The 11063-nt window shown below is 40.3% G+C and overlaps 1 long non-coding RNA gene across 1 annotated transcript; it reads left to right on the forward strand.

Moving 5' to 3' along the window:
* The first annotated feature begins 932 nt into the window (after positions 1 to 932).
* On the forward strand, positions 933 to 10270 carry LOC307210419. The gene is made up of 3 exons (XR_013835980.1): positions 933 to 2595; positions 7853 to 8252; positions 9400 to 10270. It is a non-coding gene; the product is annotated as an uncharacterized lncRNA (long non-coding RNA).
* The last annotated feature ends 793 nt before the right edge of the window (positions 10271 to 11063 follow it).

An 11063-nucleotide genomic window follows, 5' to 3' on the forward strand; every position in this document is an offset into this window, starting at 1 on the left:
ATTTGATTTTGGGTGCAGTGATGACCTACCTGAAAGAGCGCCATTGAGGGAGCTAAAAAGGAAAAACAACATGGAGTCAGTGATGACTCTCTGGAATAAAAGTTTTAAGAAGGGGACTTGAGAAAATGCAGCAGAGTAGGTGGGAAGTCCCATGGCTCCAGATAACAGGGAGATTGTAGAAATTGAGTACTTGGAAAGTAAAGGGAGTTGGGTGGTGTGGCTGGGAATTGGGTCATACCACTTGCTCCACCTTTCTGTCTTTGGTCTTTTGGCAGAAGCCAAATTTTAGGGGAAATAAGAGGTTTTGAACTTGCCAGAAGATACTTAGAGGATAAAAATCCAGTTGGGAAAACAAGACAGTGGGAATTATGTATGCAAGTAATTCTTGAATTATAATATTCAATACTGGACATCCATTGGAGAAATGATAACCTATTATGGGAAGGACCAAGCTACTTTTAATGGATTCAGATTACATAAAGTACTTCCTCTCAGACGAATCCTGTCACTCAGGTGGACCCAAATATACTTTAGAACAGGCTTCCTCAACCTCGGCCCTTCAGATGTTTTGGGACTACAATTCCCACCATCTCTGACCACTGGTCCTGCTAGCTGGGGATCATGGGAGTTGTAGGCCAAAAACATCTGGAGGGCCAAGATTGAGGAAGCCTGTTTTAGAATACTGAGTGAGTGGGCCCTTCACCCTTGATAATGGAAAGGAAACAATCTGTATACTGTGCTTTTTATTATTGGTGCTTTAATTCCTAAAAGGTAAATATTTTTGCCAATGTTCATGCTTTGCTCATACTGCAACTTTCTTTATATGTATTAGTGGAACCATCCCCAAGATAAAAGCTATTTGCATTTGGACAAGTTGACTACCATTTTGGAAGTACTGTGTCCCCCCCCCCCCCTTGAGGTAAGACATTTGTTGTGATAAGAAGGAGGTTTGTTTAAAAAAACCACCAAAATGAGTATTTGCTGCTTGGTATGAAGCCCATTGGGCTGGGAAATGGTTGCTGCGTAGCTGGGCCTGCTGTGGTCCTGCCTTGTACCAGCTAGCCTGACCTTGCCCTAGATGAAAACCTGGCAGCCTCCTTTTTGGGGTCTGCCCTGTGCAGTAACAGGTGTGAGCATTCTAGCAGCAGCTTGATGGTCATGTATGATACTGCATACAGATTTGTTGCGACATGCAGAGAAAACCCAGACTGCATTCTGTTCTGTCAAGTGTCTAATTAAGGGCGGAGGCAAAACTGAGTAACTGCTGGATTTTATATTCCCAAAAATTGAGGGAGGGAGGAGACAGGCAGCCATTATGTGTTCATTCATCTCGGCAGCCTTTGGTTCAACCTGAAACTTGCATAGTGCCTGACATAACATCACTTAAATGTCTGCTACCTCCTCCCATATTCCTTCTAAAGATTGTAATGTAGATTCCATGGCTTCACGATCAGCAAACTTTTCCTTACTTTCCCTTTCCCCCCTACCCACTTTATCATGTAGCCCAGGGATAGATAACATGGTGTTCTCCATATGCTGTTCTGATCTTTAGCTCACATCATTCCTGGCCTTTGGCCATGCTGGTTGGCACTGATGGGAGTTGGGAGTCCAACATCTGAAGGGCACCAGCTTGGTTATCTATGATCTGTAGACCAGGGGTCGGCAACCTAAGGCCAATGGGCCGGAAGCAGACCACGGAGGCCATTTAACCGGCCCACGAGCCGAGCCGCCTGCTCGGTGAGCCCCCATGTGCTGCGCTAAACCAGCGCGGCGCAAGGACTCTCTTCCACGGCACCAGAAATCGCTTCTGCGCATACCCAGACACTGGAAATTGCTTCTGTGCAGAAGCGATTTCCAGCGTCTGAGCATGCGCAGCAGTGATTTCCGGCGTCACACTCTCCACGGGAGTGATCCTGCCCATGCCCAATAAGCCTTGCTGACCCCTGCTCTAGACTGATGAAGAATTCTGGCAAACTTGAAAGTTGGCATGCAATTTGTGACATTCTGATGGCTGAATAAATATATGAAACCTGATTCAGATTTTTGAATTTGTCTAATAGAGTTATTCATGTAATTGACTTTTCGAGCCCTGCTGCCCAGGACTAGTTTGAGAGGAAGGTTGAGAAAGAAATGCAATTAATAAATTAAATTAAAGGGCATAGACATACTGCTTGTGGTATCTAACTTAGTCTCTAACTTCCACATTCTACTTGGTCCTGGGTGTGTGCCATTGATTTGTCACACTGTTTAAATTCTGTGGCTGTTTAAATTGTTATAGGGCCACCATTGCTAGATATGGTGTGTCTGAAAGATGCAAGCAACCATTCTGTGATATGAAGTCTGTTTGTTTCCTGACAATTCTTGATACCAGGGTGAGCCCTTTTAAATTCCAAGGATCGTCATGCTAAATAGTGAAGCAGAGTTCTAATATGCCTGTAGCTGATCTATTAAACATTTTGTTTAAAAGTTTAGAAACATCATCTTATACAATGAACTTTGATCATATTAAAAATGACACCATGACAGTGACGACTATCAAATATATCTTGTAGGTACTGATGGACCAAAAACAGTACAGAAAAAGGATTCTCATAGGTAAGTATGACTTATTTGAGATCTAACTAAGAGGCATGCAGGGGGACCTGTTGCATATTAGGCCATATGCTAGAGATACAAATTGTATATTTCTATTGTACAGTAGGCCTTGGAGAGGGAAAAAGATTCACTAGGGACACCAGATCTCATTTGTGCATTGTCACATGCCTTATTGGTCCCTCTGTGTGTTCTTGTTTTTATTAATTAGCAAGCCATTGTGCCTCTCATCAGTGGAAGCTCCGTGCTTGAAATATGCCTGCTTTAATAATTTGTCCTAATATTCCATACTTAGCAGAAGCCACTGTCCCTGTCATTTTGAAACATGACTTGGAATGTCTTCTTACTTACATTTCAAAATAAACTTGGTGTAACTTAAAGAGTAAATCACCCAGCAGCAAATACATTTTGAGTATACAAAATAGGTGTTGGAATTATCGCCTCATTTAAGGTTGCTGATTAATTCTCACAATGGGGAATTGCTGCAACTGCTTGGTGGGCAGAAGTTCACCAGGTTAAGGCGTCTGGAGGCCTGAAAACAGAGATAGGGAAAGCTTCAATGCCTGACTATCTGGGGTGCTCATTGGACTGGACCAACTGATTGAGGAATAAAAACCTGCCAATACAAATATTCCAAGCCTGAACATGAGAACTGCCAACTATTGGCATGCTTTTCAAATTGCTTTCTGCCCTCAAGGGGAGAAAATTGTGTTCTTTTGTGCTGCTGAACTGGGCCTTCATCTCCTGGAGGCATGGAGCAGCTTGAGCTCTGCACTCTGTTATTCCACAGGTAGCGTATTAGTTTTGGTTACCTTTGTTCACGGAGTGCTAAACTATCAGGCCACCTTGGCACAGGGAGCCCTTGTGTGCAGTTTTGGAACTCCTCTGTAAAGGTGGCCGACATCATTCTCACAAAGTTGCAACACTTAGGATCTGTCCCAAGAGTGTCTTTGAACTTTAAAAGCTGTACTTTTTTTTTTTTTTTTTATAAATATTTATTAAGATTTTTTTTAAAATACAAAATGCAAAAATAATAAACAATATAACATGAGTCATAACACATTTTTCAGAACTTCTTTGGACTCCCTCGCGTCTCCCACTCCCACTTACATCGTCATAAATTTTTCCCAGCAATTTATCATCTTTATTTATATTCTTAAATTTTGTTCAATTAATTTGATCTATTCTCCACAAATTTTATATTTCCCTCAATCTCACTTATCGTCAATTTCAAATCTAATTCAATGGTAGGCAATTATTTATGATCTAGCATCCTTCTTAATCTTCAACCAAATTACAATACTTTTGTAGATAAATCTTGAATTTCTTCCAGTCTTCTTCAACCCTCTCTTCTCCCAGGTCTCGAATTCTGCCAGTCATCTCGGCCAGTTGCATATAGTCCATCAGCTGCATCTGCCACTCTTCCAGTGTGGGTAGATCTTGAGTTTTCCAACTCTTGGCAATGAGTATCCTTGCTGCCGTTGTTGCATACATAAAAAATGTTCGGTCCTTCTTTAACACCTTCTGGCCGACAATGCCCAGAAGGAAGGCCTCTGGTTTCTTAGTGAAGGTATACTTAAATACCTTTTTCAACTCATTATAAATCATTTCCCAGAAGGCCTTCACTCTAGGGCAAGTCCACCAGAGGTGAAAGAATGTTCCTTCGTGTTCTTTACATTTCCAACATTTATTATCAGACAAATGGTATATTTTGGCAAGTTTAACTGGGGTCATGTACCATCTATATATCATTTTCATTACATTTTCCTTCAAAGCATTACATGCAGTGAAGTTCAACCCAGTGGTCCACAACCTTTCCCAGTCCTCAAACATAATATTATGCCCAATATCCTGAGCCCACTTTGTCATAACCGATTTAACCATTTCGTCTTGTGTATTCCATTTCAGCAGCAAGTTATACATTCTTGATAAAACCTTAGTTTTTGGCTCTAACAATTCTATTTCCAACTTCGATTTCTCCACCTGGAACCCTAACTTTTTGTCATTTTTAAAAACTTCTTTAATCTGAGCGTAATGTAACCAGTCTCGCACTTTATCCTTCATTTTCTCCAAACTCTGCAATTTCCAATTGTCTCCGTCTTTTTCTAATATTTCCCAATATTTTGGCCAGTTGGCCTCCATATTGAGTCTTTTTCGGGCCTTAGCTTCCAGAGGTGAAAGCCACCTCGGAGTTTTATTTTCCAATAAGTCTTTGTATTTTGTCCAGACTTTAAAAACTGCTTTCCTGACAATATGGTTCTTAAAGACCTTATTAATCTTAACCTTATCGTACCATAGATATGCATGCCAACCAAAAGCATTGTTAAACCCTTCCAAGTCCAATACGTCAGTGTCCTCAAGAAGTAGCCAGTCTTTTAGCCAGCAAAAGGCTGCGGCTTCATAATACAACTTTAGGTCTGGCAGGGCAAAGCCCCCTCTTTCTTTCGCATCAGTTAGTATCTTGAACTTAATTCTAGGCTTTTTGCCCTGCCAGACAAATCTAGATATATCTCTCTGCCACTTCCGGAAACACTCTGTCTTGTCCACAATCTGCAATGTTTGAAACAAAAACAACATCTTTGGCAATACATTCATCTTAACAGCAGCAATTCGGCCTAACAAAGAAAGCTTCAATTTTGTCCAACTATCCAAATCTCTCTTAATTTCAGACCAACATTTTTCGTAATTATCCTTAAATAGACTCAGATTTTTTGCTGTTATGTTTACCCCTAGGTACTTTACTTTTTTAACCACAGTTAGTTCCGTTTCTCTCTGAAACTGTTCCGACTCTACATCTGTCAGATTTTTCCCCAACACCTTAGTTTTCTGTTTATTTAGTTTAAATCCTGCTACCCGACCAAAATCTTGAATCAGTTGTAATACTCTTTTTGTACTAGATTCTGGCTCCTGCAGGGTCAAAACTAGGTCATCTGCAAAAGCTTTAAGTTTATATTGTTTCGCTCCGACCTGAATCCCTTCCACCAACCGGTCCCCTCTAATCATATTCAAGAGCACCTCCAGAACTGATATGAATAACAAAGGGGAAATCGGGCAGCCTTGTCGTGTTCCTTTTTCAATTTTAAACTCTTCAGTAACCACATTGTTTACTATCAATTTAGCCTTTTGTTCTGAATATATTGCATCAATCCCATTCTCAAAACCCCGACCCACTCCCATTTCTTTTAAATTTCCCTTCATAAATTTCCAAGAGATATTATCAAAGGCCTTCTCCGCATCTATAAAGATTAACACTGCTTTTGTATTTATATCAGTTTGCAAAAGTTCCAAAATGTCAATAATGTTCCTTGTATTAGCAAACATGTGTCTACCTGGGAGAAAGCCTGCCTGGTCTTTATGAATTACTTCATTTAGAACTTTTTTAAATCTACTTGCCAAAACATCTGCAAAAATTTTGTAATCCACATTTAAAAGGGAGATGGGACGGTAGTTCTTAAGTTGTGTCTTTTCAGCTTCCGATTTTGGTATCAATGTGATGAAAGCTTCCTTCCACGATTCCGGCGCCCTCCTCCCCTCCATAATTTCATTGCTAACCTCCATCAGTGGTTGAATCAAATGGTCTTTTAATATCTTATAATACTTGGAGGTTAGCCCGTCTGGCCCTGGAGATTTGCCCGGTTTCATGTTTTGAATGGCTTGTTCAATTTCTTGACATGTTATTTTACTGTTCAGGAGAGATCTATTTTCTTGTGACAGCCTTTTAAGTCCATTTTTCTCCAAAAATTGTTTTATCTCATCCTCATTCTGCGGCCCTTGAGTATATAATTTTTTGAAGTATTTCTGGAAACACTTTCTAATCTCCGTAGGGTTCTGAATGTTTCTTCCTTCAATTTCCAAATTTGTAACTGTATTCAATTTTTGTCTCTTCTTCAACTGCCAAGCTAGCAGTTTCCCACATTTGTTTGCCGATTCAAAAGTTTTTTGTTTCATTAATTTAATCTTCCACTCTATTTCCTGATTTATCAGTTTAGAATACTGTGCTTGATAGAGTTTGATTTCTCTCAAGATCGGCAGGGACTTCGGGTTTGATCTTAACTTCTTCTCCAGTTCTTTTATTTTCTCCAAAATCTTATCTTTTCTGTCATTTTGTTTCCTCTTCCTTGCCACATTCTGTTGTATCAAGAACCCCCTCATCACAGCTTTACTTGCATCCTAAATAATTCTTTTTTCCACCGCAGTGTTCATATTTATCTCAAAGTAATCCTTCAATGCTTTCTGGGCCTTCTTAATAATCTCCTGATCTCTGAACAAATTGTCATTCATCTTCCATCTAAAGGAACCAGTTGGTAATAGTATCATATCCATTTTCAGTGCGTTATGGTCGGAGCAGGTTTTTGGGCAGATTTCCACCTTTCTGACCTTCGGTGCCAGACCTCTAGTTATCCATATTTGGTCGATTCTTGTCCAAGTCAGCTGAGCTTCAGAGAAGAATGTTCCTTCTTTTCCCAAGGGATTCTTCGTTCTCCAAATGTCAATCCAGTCCATATTGTCAGTCAGTTCAAAAAAGGTCTTTGGTAGTCTGCCATCTTTAGTGACATTCTGGCTTTGTGACTTATCCATATTTGTTGATACAACCCCGTTCATATCTCCCATCATGATGATGTTGTCATAATCCAGATGTTCCAGCATAGTCTCATGCAACTTCTTGAAAAATTCCGACTTCCCTTCATTTGGTGCATAAATTCCTAATATCAGAATCTTTTCTCCTTGATGTTGTATTTTTTTTGAACTTTAAAAGCTGTACTCAGGCATCTCATTCTCTGCACTTAAGTCTCATACCAGGCTGGGGAACTTCAGGTTCAGGGTGGTATTCAACTACATTTTACTCAGAGTAGATTAACCTGCTTGTGTTCATTTCAACGAGTAAAACTTAGTTGAACGCAACTCTTAAATCCTCACCAAACCATGAAGCTCACTGAGTGATCTTGGGCTATTTGCTATCTCCCCTTAATTCACTACATACATGTGATGAATCAGTGTTTTGGGGTTGTAAACTTCCAGCCATTAGGCAAGCATGGATCTGGGAGGGACATATTCAGAAATGCAGGGGATTGTGAGTAACTCCTACTGTTACTCACAAATAAAACACTGGCAAATAAAGAGAGTCTCCTGTTTTAATTCGGAAATAAGTGGATCTCTTCTATTGGAGATTATGGGGAAATACTAGCTTCTGATTTTATGTGTGAAACTTTTGACTTGACTTTTCCTTGCCATAATGACCATTATAACTTTTACATTCCAGGTAAGTGCAGTTGGAAGAGCAGTGCTCAGGTTCTGCAGAGGAAAGAGTTGTCAAAATTCCGTTTTGCTCTCGTGTGTCATTCTGGTTTGTGTAAAGTCGCTTCATTAAAATCAGATGTTCTCTCCTAACTGTGGCTTGAGTGTTAATGTCCTGCAGAAGGCACACTTCTGAAAATATTTATTTTTGTCTACATGTTGCTAAAGAGAAAAGCTCCTATCTTCATTATCCCTGCCTATATCCACTTTGTGATGTGGCATCTATCTGCATTCTCAAATTATTCTGGCTGTTGCATACCTTTCTACCACTAGAGGGCGAAGAATGATACAAAATGACGGCTTATGTCTCCCTGGTGTCTCTTCTGGTGCAAACAAAAGGCTGCAATTACATTCCAGGAATTGTTGTCATAATAGATTACCGTATTTTTCGCTCCATAGGACGCACCTGACCAAAAGACGCACCAAGTTTTTAGATCAGGAAAACAAGAAAAAAATATCTGACTCAAATGTTGTACTAAACTATTTAAAACAGCAAAGTGTGTGGCTCCTGTCCACTTTGCTGCTTTAAAGCGAGCCACGGTATATATTGAAGAGAATGGAAAAAGGACAGACATTCCATTATAATGTAGCTGTTTTCATTATCACTGGTAAGTCAGTATTGGCAGCAGTCACAAAAACTAAAATTTGAGCATTTTACTGTTAGTAATCAAGAATATTAATAGTCAGGGAGAGAAACCAGGGCTGTGCAAATGAGAAGTGCTTGGAGTATGGAGGAACAGCAAAGAGATCAAATGATTGCGCTCCAGTTCCTAAATCTCTGAAGTTTTCTCAAAACAGGCATGGTTGTTTTGAAAGGAAGATTCAACATGGGGTGACTCAGCAAAGAACAGAGGAGGAAAAGAGGGCAGATAAATAGCTTCCATTCAATAACAAGAGAACACAATGTTTTTGGTTTGGTATAGGTGGACTGTACTTGTAAAAATTTGTATAATGAATTATAGATTTGGATTGGAATATCAGTGCCTCTTTTCAGCAATAAAGATTAGCTGCTAGGAACATGGTCCACACACAAACACAGGATGTCTGGTTATAGTTGTGCAGCTTAAACTGTTCCTGAGCCAGATGCCTGCTCAGTTTTAGCTGAGCTCACTATTACTGGTTTGTGGAGATGCTTTGCATGTATTTATGACTATTTCTGCAAAACTGCTACTTGAAGAAATCCCCAAACTTAATATTTTTAAACTTCAAATGGAGCTCAGAATCCAGTTAGGCAATCCTTTGCAGTTGAATTAGGAGGCACTGAAAGACAGCAATTTGCTAATCCCCACGAGCATCCCAGAACACACAGCCTTCCCTCTGCTTTCAAACCTTGTTGGAGCTTCAGGGGAAAGCAGAGGCTGCCGGCAGAGCCGTGTGGCTCCTCCCCCCACCCCCAAAGAGCACCCCAGCAGCGCAGGGCAACAGCGATTTGGCTCCAGGGACCACACATTCGCTCCGTAAGACGCACAGACTTTTTCCCTTTTTAGGAGGGAAAAAGTGCGTCCAATGGAGTGAAAAATACGGTACACAAGGGTGCAAGATGTTCTATGGTGGTTGGGTTTTTTAACTATTATTACAGTACTGAGCTTTTAGCAGCCTACTTTAGAAAGCTTGGAAGAGCATCTCTTTAGAAACTTCCATCAATGCACTTTGCACAAATTCTCTGCATTCTGCATATATGAGCACATACATTGCTGTTTAATTCAAACTTCTTCTTGAGATCTAAAGTTATGAGAGCGGGAATGGGGGAGAAGGAGACAGAGGGGCAAGGTGTGCATAAGGGTAATAAAATGCTGTTTTGTTATATCAACTTGTATCCACACACCCCTTTAGTTCTTGTGGTGCTGCATTATTTTAACGCTTTCTCCACAATTGAGAGATCTAGAAGCGCACCTTATAAAGGCAAAGTTCTTCAGGATTGCAGAAAGCCCCAAACTTCAGACAATGAGTTTACAGTCTTCTTTTACAGAGCCATCATGCTCTGTAGCATATATGTGACGTTCATGAGTATGTGGCAATAGTTTCAGAATATGAAACTATTATTATTTATTCAATTTATATACCACCCTTTATCAAAGGATCCCCGGGCAGTGTACATTAAAAACAAGAGTCTTGTGTGCATACATAGCCTAAAGATGCACATTCTGCCAATAGTTTTATTTTCTTTTTTAATTAAAGATTTTGTTGATTTACAAAAGTGTGCAATGTCTCTCATGCCCCCCCCCCCCCATGTAACATTTTTACAAATCAGTTTCGTTTGTTGAGACATTAGGAAGAAAAGGGGGGAAGAGGTGGGGGAAGATGGGGGTGGGGTCAGGTGGCAATGTTTCTATTTTACTTACTATATGTAGGGTTTGGTGTCAGCGTTGCTTGTGCAGGTTCTTTGCTGTTTGCTTAAGTTCCTTTGGTGAGAGAAGTTGGGGTTGGCTTAGGATGTGGTTATTTGGGGTTGGCTGTGGTGGTCTTTGTTTTTATGTGTGAATGGGGTGGGCGGGCGTTTTGGATCAGGTTAGCCGTATGGATTTGTATGCTGTTGGTGGATTTTGGTCGTTGTCTTGTTGGGCTGTGTATGTGATAAAGGGGAGCCATACTGGGGTGAAGGTGTCTTCTATTTGTCCCTGTGTCAGTTTCAGTTTATTGGTTAATTTTTCTAGTTTCCCATACTATTTGGTACCATTGGTCCATGCTTACTCCTGACAGGTCTCTCCAGTGTCTGGCTATGATGCTTCTGGCTGCTGAAAGTAGGTGGGTTATGAGTTCTTTGTGGTATAAGTGGGCATTATTGTATTCTGCCAATAGTTTTATTTGCTAGGAAGAGAATGGCTCAAGTGCATCTTCTCACTTAATATACTTGCACTTTGCATTATAGATATTCTATTAATAGCTCGTCAGCTGTAGCCCCTACCCTAAAATTTGTAGCCACACTTAAACAAGCACAAAACTACAAAAGTGGGGGTAAGGCTGCTAGAGCGTTACAAAAGCAAATTTCTTTGAATGACCTTTGGCAGGGGAAGGGATTGTGGAGAAGCAAGGCAATTAAAGGAGGGGGGCCAGGTCATGGGAAGCTGCAGAAAAGGTCATTTGGGCTTTGGCACAATTATATATTTTCATGTTTTCTACAATGGAGAGGTCTATAAACATAAATAGTTCTGAATAAATTCTTGTGTTCTAAGCTC

The sequence above is a fragment of the Podarcis cretensis genome (assembly GCF_951804945.1).
Source record: "Podarcis cretensis genome assembly, chromosome: 2".
NCBI lineage: Eukaryota > Metazoa > Chordata > Lepidosauria > Squamata > Lacertidae > Podarcis > Podarcis cretensis.